The sequence below is a fragment of the Pavona decussata genome, unplaced genomic scaffold, assembly GCF_977016875.1.
Source record: "Pavona decussata unplaced genomic scaffold, jaPavDecu1.1 SCAFFOLD_102, whole genome shotgun sequence".
Taxonomy (NCBI): domain Eukaryota; kingdom Metazoa; phylum Cnidaria; class Anthozoa; order Scleractinia; family Agariciidae; genus Pavona; species Pavona decussata.
The window spans coordinates 2019224-2031296 of record NW_028145517.1 but is presented as its reverse complement, the minus strand read 5'-3'; positions in this window follow the sequence as shown (position 1 = coordinate 2031296).

Below are 12073 nucleotides of genomic sequence, written 5' to 3'. Positions count from 1 at the left end.
TTTCATAGTTAGAGGTTTCTCCCGAAGGGTGAGAAGATCTGGCTGTTGCGGGATTGAAAGCTTTTAATAGGAAAAATTCACTCAAGTTTTCATATTAGTAAGTACAGGAAGTAATATATCAAACACGAGAAGGTGTGTTTCATCAGATACCCAAACTCTGAGAAGTAGGTTGAAAAAACGAGGCGCAGCCGAGTTTTTTTAAACGACTTCGAGATGTTTGGATATCTGATGAAACACACTTTCGAGTGTTTGATATGGCTTCTCAAATGATCAATAATTCTTGGAGAAATTCAAGGCTAAAGTCCAAACCACGGTCACGGTAGTGATTTTCTTTGTTTTCTCTTGATGAGAAAGAAAATTTCTCAGCTATTAGTGAAAGAACAAGTTCTTTCTCAGCTAATAGTTGATACATGGAGCCCAGTCAGACCTTTTTATAAGAATTTATTTCACGATAGATGTAATGCTATTCACGGTCACCCTGATGCCTTTTATTTTTGCGATGGCGGTTTAATTTTTGCTCATTTTGCGATGAGTAAGAAATTTGTGATAACCAGAACTGTCAATGGCAAAGCAAAAGACGAAAAACTGATGTCAAATGTCGAAATCAAGAACAAGACTAGACCGAAACATTGACAAGTGACAGATGACTAACTATATAAGAACAAAAGCAAACTGGTTTAACAGAGTGGGGGAGAAACAACAGATAAACCTTGGAACATGAGAAATAGGACGGAAAAAAGAAAGCAGAGAAAATGATAGTAAAATAACAGAGAAACGATACTAACAGACCAGAGAACAAAACCATAAGAAAAAGAAAACTATAGAAAAACGATATAAAGGCAAATACGTAAAGATGATCATAGAGATATGAGATAAATGCAAAAAAGAAAAGTGAACTGATCTACAAAGAAACTTGACAAGAAAGGGGGAAACTATTGAATTCCAGATTAAAAGTGGCCCCAGGAAGCTATAGAGAAAACTAAAAAGAACGCATTTAACCAGAACAAATATAGAACAACGAAAGAAGGTGTGTGACAAATATAGAACAACGAAAGAAGGTGTGTGACAAAGAAGTGCAGAGGAGGATACTAAACAAACAGGCCTTTAAAAGATTGACAGAAAAAGCTTTTCCTCCAGACCTTTCAGTTTTGGGAAAGAGAGGGTTAGCATTGAAGTGAAATGTTAATTTTGTGATAAGAGAGTGTGAAAACTTCTGATTTTGGTAGATGGATGGACCATTTTGTTACTGGTTGTAGCAAAACTACTCAGGGAAATGCAACAGATATTCTTCGTTACATAAACATCGAAGACATGCAGGAAAAATGACAGTGAAACAGACAAAGCACGACAGAATCTAACAAGAAAAGCAAATTTACGGACTGAGAAAAGATACAAACATGACGACAGACCGCCAGAGAAAAACATGATTTGACAGTTATAGAGCTTGAAATGCCAAAGTATAGCAGTTTGATAGCAAAAAAATAAAAGGTTTCGATTCGAACTCATTACATTCAGTACTAGTATACATTCAGACAGTTCCATTTTGGACTAATTATTCGTTCTTCATGTTCTTGATTTTACTGCGCGTAACTCGACTCAAATTGCTACCACTGCGAGAAAAAGGCATCAGGGTTATTTAATGATGTCGGATTGAAGTCTTTATAAGGATATGAGACAGGACCGGTAGTGGTGTAAGTATTTTATTCTACATTACCACTGTAAAACGGTTTACTTCCGGAGTTGATTTTTGATAACTTTTCGTTAGGAGGCTGGGGGGGGGGGGGGGGGGAATTATTGGAAGGAGGGTGGTGAATCGAGAAAATACAGTTTTAATGTAAAAGCTATATCATTCACCTCTCGGTCTTGTTACCTGGCTTAAAGTGCCCATAACCCCAAAAAATTTTTTCGCTTAAATAAATCTTTGCACCTGTTCGAAACGCATTGAGCCTTTTTGCGCCTTTTTTCAACCAAATCTTGACTTTTTATAGGCTGTAAAAGTTACCAAATCTAGCTATCATCTGTCCCATGACCGAGCTGGTAAGGGGCATGGGTCTATTCCTTACATGACGTCACAAACTGCTTTGCATGCATTTTCACAAAGACTTTTAACAGTTTGTGACGTCAAGTAAGGAATAAACCCATGCCCCTTACTAGCTCGGTCATGGGACAGATGATGGCTAGATTTCGTAACTTTAACAGCCTACAAAAAGTCAAGATTTGGTTGAAAAAAGGCGCAAAAAGGCACAATGCGTTTCGAACAGGTGCAAAGATTTATTTAAGCGAAAAAATGTTTTGGGGTTATGAGCACTTTAAAGATTTGATCCGACATCACGAATTAAAATGGGGAACTTAAGCAACGACAGCAATGGCAACGCCACAAACCAATATGTTTAATGGGCAAGAACAATCAATATGTATTGCGTTCGTACATTTTTTTACCGTACTTCGTCTGCAAAACTTAACAACGTGAAATGAACAAATTCAAGATTCTGTGTACAACATTAGCACACAGAAGTGAATTTTTCATTCTTTTCAATTCTTTATTTGCTGTTCCTACCAATTCAGTTTTTGAAAAGATTGGAATACAGTTTATATTTTCGTTGACATTTTGGTTGCCGCTCCGTTGTCCTCATGGTTGCTTAAGATCTCTAGTAATTCTATAAATCTGGAGCTCGGTTTATCGAAGCTGATCCGCATTTATCCAGGATTGAATTGAAACAAACTAGCAAGTCTTTGTTTCTTTCCAATGTTTCAACACGACTCACTGTTAATTCTTTGGTGACAAAGTACCATTACCAAATGTTCACAACACTAAATCTTTCATAGATTTTGACAGACTGAATTTTAGCTTGACTTTTAATTCCTGGATAAGCTTAATCGTGCTTCGTTGACTGAGGTCTAAAGGTGGCTGGCACCGGTTTGTAGCACTTTCCAGCACCTACACTTTAATGGATCAATACTACCTCTCTTTATCAGTTGAACCTGAATTTGCTACTTATAGTTCCATGATGAAAATGGGGATCAGCTTAAGGACGGTGCCTACTATGGTTACTGCGTATACGTTCTGCGCATCTCGAGATACTCGGGTTTCCTATGGGTGGTGCCTACTAATAAAGGAATATTTTTTGCGCGGTTTAAAACTATGCGGAGAAAGCATAACTTACCAAGTGATTTTGGTATCCAAAAAGAAAATTGGGGTTAACCATGCATTTTTCAGAGATAATAAGGCTTCAATTTGGAAAAAAGCGCCATACATTGCTTTGTATTTTGCTGCTTTTTGGAATAATTGTTGCTTAATTATCTCTAAAAAATGCTTGGTTACCCCCAATTTTTTTTTTGGATTTCAATAGCCGCTACTAAGATCTGCTTTTCCCGCATAGTGATAAACTGCGCAAAAATACTTCGCTATTAGTAGGCACCGCCCTTAAGTGAAAGTTAGGGGTACTTTTTACAGGCTATACTGTTAGACAAGTTTCATAACCACGACCATAACTGGTAATCATTGATTCGGCATTTGTTTTGATACCATTACCACTGCGTCGTCTGATAAAGAGTGCTAGTATTAATCCGTTAAGTATTGATGCTTAAAATAGCTAGAAACCGGTGTCGGCCTCCTTAAATATTTTTACCTTAGCTCCAGAAAAGCGCGTTTTTAAGAGCTTCAATTTTTGAAAAATTAAGTGCTTTAAGGAGTAAAAGTTGCAAAATAGCGCATTGTAAATAATTGTTCAGATTTAAAAGAAAAAATTCAACCTTCTCAAAACTTTTGGCTGGAAATGTAATCTTTAAAATGTATATTCTCAGTCTTTGCTTTCATAATTCACGAGTCAAAAATATTCCAAGTCTTTTTGAAGAATTTGGCGGGAAAAGGTTTCGCTTTCATAATTCACGAGTGAAAAGTATCTCAAGTCTTTTGTCGGGAAAAGTTTTCGCTTTCATAATTCACGATTCAAAAATATTTTAAGTCTTTTGGCTGGAAAAAATTTTTCGCTTTCATATGGGTTGAAGTAAAAACGCGCTTTTAAAGGGGGCTTTGGTAATTAGTCATTTTGTAGGCTATTTCTTTTGCACATTTTTGCCTTTCCTAAGAAAAAAAGCGCTGTGCTTTTGATGGGGGTGTTCTAGCATCGAGTCAAAAAAAAAACTAAGTCTTTTGGCGGGAAAAATCCGTGCAGGTTTTACACGGATTTAGCCCTTCAAAAGCTAAGTTATATTTTGATTTTGTGCCAGACCCCGTGTTAAAATCACAGGACTTTTTTTCTTCTCGGCAACCTCTCCTAGGCAAAAAAAGGTTAAAGAGATAGCCTACAAAATGACTAGTTACCAGGCCCCTTTTAAAAGCGCGAAGTTTTTTTTCATTTATTTATTATTTTAATTAATAGATGACAAATAAAGTTGAACAATAAAATATAAAATGTTTTTAAATTCTTTATTTGCTTATTGATATTAATTACAAGTTATTGTAACTAATTGCTACTTAAAATCATTTAATATACAAAATAGTAAAGATGATGAAAGTAAATAAACTACTTTGGTTGACGAAACATTGTGTGAAGGAATTACTGAAGTCAAAAACGAAGCATTATAAAATTTCAACAAAGGTTTTTTTTGCTTTGAAATGTTAGCAGAACAAGCGTAAGTCGGTTATTCTTAACTAAACGCTGAGTTTTGGCTCACAAAAAATATTCGAATTTTCTTAGAGTCTTATTGCAGTTTAGACAAGTTAGCAATTTTTCAGCCGCTTCGGAACTGATTAAAAACATGTCGCGAAATACAGTATTTGTAAAGAAACGTTCACAAAAATTTTCTGAATTTGCCAATTGCCTGTTCTGTTTACTTCCAAAATAAACACTGCATTTCGCGAAATGTTTCAGCCAGTTTTCAAAACGACAGAAAGATCACTAACTTGCCTGACTAGTAAAAGATTTTGCGAGCAACCAAAACCTTAGCGAAATTGAAAAGGACGAGTGCACGATACAAGACTCGATTCTCTACTGTTTATATGTCTGGATTTGTACCAAAAGCAAAGGTAAAATTGTTTTCAAAAGCATACGTGTAAAATCAGAGTTTGAAATTTTGGTCACACAAACAGCAATTGTTTAAGCTAAAATCCACCAAAATCAGGCTGGCCCTGGTTGTTGAAAGAGCGGATAACTTTATCCAGTGGATTCTTCGCTAACCAGTAGATAAAACATATTGGTTGGAATACAGTTTATCAGCTGGTTAGGATTTATCCAGTGGATAAAGATACCCGCTCTTTGTACAACCGAGGCCTATGCCATGAACTTTTTGTATCGTGCACTCATAACAGAACTGTGCTGAATGTTTCGTTCAAGTAACTGACACTTAAAACAAGAAAGTTCCACTATAAAAGGCAAATAACATTCTAGAATTCAAAGACTTGTTCAGTCCCAATTGTCATAAAATCTAATGTTTCTAATCAGCAAAACTATGTTTAAGATTGTTTTTGGTGGACACGTTATGAAATCACATATTTTGTTTGAATGTTTGTTGGAATTTGTTATCGACCCTTGCTGTTGCTTTAAATTCTAGAATTCAAAGACTTGTTTAGTTCCAATTGTCAAGAAATCTAATGTTTCTAATCAACAAAATTATGTCTAAGATTATTGTTTTTGGCAAACGTTTGCTAAAAATCTTATATTTTCGTTTATGTTATTGTAATTTGTTATCGACCTTTGCTGTTTTTTAAAACTTAAATTAATTCAAACAACTCTTATAATGGAACTTTCTGTACAAGAGTTCGATAAAACAGACATTTTCTACCTTAAAATAAACCCAAAAAGTTCAGCGATGTCCAGTCTTTCTCTTGTCCTGCTTGCTTGTGTATACTTTCCAGCTTGCGTAGGTGATTTGTTTTTCATCTTGTGTTTCCGTCCAACTCGAGAAATGACAGCTAAAAGAGAAGGAACTTGACATTAATTTCACAAACAGCATTTGTAATTAACACTTATATATATTAGATTACTCGTACTCGCTTTCTGAAATCGTAAAATTTTGATCGCGAAATTACTCGCATTTCTGTATTTTGTTGTGCCAAAAATGTTTGAGAAAAGGACGGTTTAAATTTCTTTGGTATTACACGGAGTTTAACCTGATCACTCAAAGATTCTCCAGTTTAATTTTAAACCATTCATGTAGCTTGAAACTATATTCTTCAATGATGAAACCGTAAAATTTCGCTGAGCGTTTGTCGTAAAATTCCTCTATGATGAATTTTTGACGCGAGTGTTGTTTTTCCACTTGTAAACTTGTTTGTCTTATTTACGTAATTTGCACGCGAGCACGACCTATGTTGTCATTGGTTACGAATCAAAGGCGACACAAACTAATAAAACATGAGCCTCACAACCTATTTCTAGACAATCTTGACCGTTCTTTATTAAGCAATTCCAAGGTGGCTTTGTGGTATAAAGCTTACGCCTTGAATAGATGAACGAGTGCCTTATCTCTGCCGTCGTTAAATTTAAGTAGCTTCGGAGGGGCTTGGTTCAAGCCCCGATACACCAGCAATCTTCTTTTCTTTTCTTTTCTTTTTTCTTTTAGCAAATTTCTGAGCCAAAATTCAAGTTTTATACATACAATTTTTTTATCAATGACGAAAATGAGGAAAATTAAAAATTTGGTTCGCAATATTTTTCTAGATTGATCTTTATCTACAATATTTTGTTTGCTGTTTTTTTTTTTTGCATCAGTTTTCACACTGCCTTTTAATTGTTTTCAAAAGTAGGATCGGTAATATTAAACACTCTGCGAGGGTTTCATTGTACGCTGATCAATTTTTGGCTTCTCCTTGTTTTGTTTCGTCGATATTTATTTTAGTATCTGCGTTTGAGAAACAAGTCAAAATCTATTTTTCAATCATCTGTGACAAAAATAACATGGTCAACAAATATAGTCAAAATCAACTTGTGAAAAATGAATCTAGATTTGCATTGTAACGATCTGAAAATAATAAGAACAAACATGATCACCAATGAATATCATTTCTCAAACTCATTAATAATTCATGAAGTCAAAAGCCAATAAATGACCTCCATTTCGGTCAGGTGGATGAATCTTGATACCTCAATGAAACACCAGATGAAACACCACCAGGTTTTCATCTGAGATGAAACATGTTTTTCATCTGAGATCAAACATTTGCATTTTAATGAGATTAATTTCTTATTGTTTCATTTGAGAAGACATGTCAAAAACTCGGGCTTCGTGCTTTATCACGGGTTCCAAATACCTCGAAACAGATGAAAGCACTCGGCCTGCGGCCTCGTGCTTTCATCTGTTTCTCAGTATTTGGAACCCGTGATAAAGCACTCGCCCTCGTTTTTGACATATTACTTGAAGCATTGCGATTCACTTCTATAAGAGTTGTAATCACAAAACAGACTTCCTTTAAATTGAGCTGAGCGTCACGTAATTTCGTTGGTAAATTGGTAAATTGTTTTGTTTGGAAATCAAACAAAAGTTTGCAGTGTAGAAAGCCTTAAGGAGGCTCGCAGCAGTTTTTCTGGACTTAGGGTGGAAGTTTTGAAATTTCAATCTCGCATACAAGATAAACTTCGATTTCCTTCATTCCACATCATCATTGCAACATATGATCAAAGTTAATTTTCTCAGCAGTTTCCTAGCAACAGCTATTTCCATAGCAACGGAAGCGCATAGCCTCTCACTTTAAACATTGTTGATTATCTCGAAATCTAGTCAGATACTTTATGACGAAACTTTAGGCAATTAAACCACTCAATCTAGACAACTTGTAGGGCGACATTACGAAAAAATCTGTAACAGTGTTTTCGAGTAGATAATGAATCAATTCTTACGGGGTGTTTGTTTATTCCCGCATTTTTTACCAATATCTCTGGCAAAATAAAACTTGACAGTTTGTCTTTTCTATTAAAAGGTCTTTTCTCATAGCAAAACACTCTAAATTTATATTGAGCTTCATAGTTGTCTCCGATTTTAAGATATTTATGTTTGAAAACAGTTAAAATGAAGCGCAGATGAATAAAAAAACCTCCTACTTTGCATAAATCGAGATATCTTTAAAATAATCCCACAGATTTTTCTGTTAAATTACATGAGGGTGAAAGTAAGAATTCTTTTGGACATTCGCGCAAGTTTTAGGCTTAAGAACCGAACCGGTGTAATATATCTTGGTCAAGTTTCAGTCGTTATTCGATTTGTCCGAACAAGAGTTTTATTTTGTTTGTCCCGGTCTATTTCATTGCTGTTCACGTGCTGTGAATATTTGCGATTACGGGAAGTCGTGCAAAAGGTAAAATTTACATAAATACATGCTCCTGCTTCTCAAGTATTCCATTGTAAATTCTAGTTTCTCGGAAAACGTCTCTTAAGGTTTTTTTACTGTAGTATTGCCCGTGAACACAATCTGAAGTATTGTGATTTCGTTTCTTTGGTAAATTGTTTTGCTTGGAAATCAAATAAAAGTCTTGTGTCTTTGAACAAGAAACAAAATGAAAGGCTTTATTTCTTCCAAATCATCGTTTTCATCGAATCGAGCTCCAAGGCTACTACCAAGATTATTAATTGCTACAAGCCTACTGCAGGCACCCTGCGAGCAGAGCCTCCTTTTGTCTATTTCTAAATTGAGCAACACGTACAAGTCTATCAATCAATGGTTGCATTTTGAATCAATCACTTTGTAGAAAATTTTCATGGTTTTATCCCTTAAGATCCATTTATCAATTTCTAGGTATTTCATCGCAGATACTTTTGATGTGGAGATCGATAATAGGTTATAAGGTCGCCAAACTTTTTTAGACAGTCTTTCTAGATTATTGACGAGAAATATTTGTGTTCTAGCCTTTGAAATCCTTCTCTCAATTGTAAAGGGGTCACTTTCTCTGTGAACCTGTTTAGATGTGGAGATATCAATCTATGCCATACGTTTTGTGAAACTGGTTTCTTGAGTAGTTAGATATTTACCGCTTTTGGAACACTTTTGAAAATTTCACTGAATTCATACCTGATTCAACAATGACTCCTGCAACGGAGACGTCAAAAACCTAAAAACCTAAAAACGTAAATCCTCGGTTTTTGAAAACTCCTGCAACGGAGACGCTAAATTTTTATCCTCGGTTTCTCAAAAACCTAAAAACCTAAAAACGTAAATCCTCGGTTTTTCAAAACTCCTGCAACGGAGACGCTAAATTTAGGTTTTTCATAAATGACACCAAACTCACAAACAATCATCGATTAAATCCAACCAACTCATCAATCGCTGATTTGAATGATGAAGAAAAAAACCGGTCATAACCGGTTTCGAAAAATTATGTAATCTAATTTATATGAACAACCAATTTGATCACAATGATAAAACATATTTTATTCATCCAACATTTGAAAATTACGGAGCCTCAGTTGATGGCTATTATATAATTTCTCCGGGACGTAACAATACATGCCCCGCTCATCGATTCGTCTATGAGGCCGTAAATCAGACACATATTTCTCCTGGATTGCAAATAAATCACATTGATTCCAATCGCCAGAACAATTCAATTGTAAATTTGCAATTGGTTACAGCCTCTGAAAATATGAAACACATGCACAAAGCCAGAAAAGAATTTTTGAACAGTTCATACTCTGAAGAAGAATTGCAAACAGTCAATAGATTAATGGAATTTCCACCAATGGAAGACAATGATTGTGAGTTTACACGCACAGAAAATAAAATAATCAATAAGATGTATTACAGAATGTGTAACGATTTGGATGACACTGATTTTCCACTTTACAGGGATTAATGATGTTGAATACAAAGGGTTGTTTGACTATGTTTGATGTATTTTTTGGGTCTAATACATTTACTGTAATTTTTTTACCTTAATGGCTTAAAGCGATAATTATATAATACATTATTGTATGAGAGAAATGAAAAATCAAAAATCTGAAAACGCTAAAATGGATTCTCATGCTGGTGAGAATCTAGCTAAGACAATTCCAGCCACAAACACTGTTATTTATGATGGAAAAACATATTATTGTCATCCAATTTACCATAATTATGCTGCCTCAAAAGATGGATACATCATTAATCGCAAAAGATTAAAAGCGAGGAAAGGTCAAATGATGGCTTCTGGTTATTTTAATTTAAATATGAATAACAAAAAATGCTACACATCTCACAGATTTGCTTATGAAGCTGTAAACCAACAAATAATTCCAGATGGTTATCAAATACATCACATCAATAATGATAAACAAGACAATTCAATTGAAAATTTGGCGCTTGTGACTAGACAACAAAACATGATATACAAGGGAAATGAATACAAAGGAATGAAATACAAATCAACACAAAATGTTGAAATAAAATGTGATGTATTTAATTATCACCCTATTTATACTAACTTCGGAGCCAATAAATATGGTCAAATATTTAATAAAAAAACCAAGAGATGTTCAATTGGAAATTTACTTCCATCTGGATATAGACAGATTCGGTTATCACAAATTGGATTACCACAAAAAACAATTAATGTTCATCGATTTGTTTATGAAATATTCAATGGTCCAATTCCTGTTGGAATGCAAATTAATCATATTGACTCCAATAAACAAAATAATTGCATCAACAACCTTGAATTAGTTACTCCGTCAGAAAATTTGAAACACGCTCATGAAGCCAAGAAATACAAAACAAAGATTGAAATTGAAACTGAAAAACCAATTAAATCAATTAAAATGGACATTGTATTGGAGGAATCAGATGATGAGTTTACAGAAGATGAGAAACAAAAAATTGATAAAAAATACAATGCAATAATCAATAAAATCAAAAATGGTAACTTTCCATTTAAAAAACAACTTCAAGAACATTTACCAAACATTGAATTTTGGTAAATATTGTGTAAACATTTCCTGAGTATGCTCAAATGAGTGTATTCAGGGCATGTCCCACAATAAAGTAACACGAAAATGGATCCGTCCAGGTGGTCCACAAACTGCTAATCCTGGAATGACTGGTCAATTGGGTGGCCAGACATTAAGCAAAACCCCAAACGCACCTTTTGAAAACAATATGACATATATATATAATATGGATAAAAATAATCTATCCAAATTAACGAAAAATCAATTAATTGAATTATTAATCGCTAAACAAAAACCGGTTCCAATGCCGAGAACCAAAAAAGTGAAACCAATACCCTATCCACGAAAATCTGTCAAACAAATGGTAAAAGAGTACGAGAATACAATCATCAAGCCGCCAATGCAATTTAGAGATGGACCTCAACCTATGCCGAGAAACAACATAATTCCACCTCCGATTCAATTTGCTGATAAACCCAAAGCAGCACCAAGAATGAAGAAAATGGCTCCAGTTCCAACACAAAGAACCCAAATCACAGAAGTTGCAAGAGCATTCAAGGGATATAACAAATCTTATGATGTTGGAATTAAAAATGAAACAGATCCTTTGATTCAAATGAGTTCAACCAGATTAGCGATTGCTCATTTTATGAAACAATTATTAACTCAAATGAAAGGAATTAAATTTATTGAAACTTTGACAATTTATTTTGAACAACAAAAAGGAAACCAAACTGTCTCCAGAATTGGATATTTTAATAGTAAACCAAAAACAATAACTAATGCCAATGATTTTCAAGAATCTTTGGATGTTAATGTTGAACAAATTATGAATGATATTCACAAATGGATTAGTGAAGGTTCAGCTTGGATAATTAAATCAATCAATGGACATTACATTAATATTATCAAATATGAGCCTCTTACTGGAAGTTCTTACATTAAACTTCCAACTGAACTACAACATAACAAAAGTGGATTGATTAATCTCAAGAATAAAGATAATGAATGCTTTCGATGGTGTCACGTCCGTCATTTAAATCCACGAAATGACAATCCACAAAGAATCAAAAAAACAGATAAAGCATTCATGCCACAATTGGATTACCAAGGAATTGAATTCCCTGTTTCAGTCAAACATTATAACAAAGTTGAAACACAAAACAATATTAACATCAACGTATTCGGTTATGAAAACAAACAAACTTATCCAATTTAT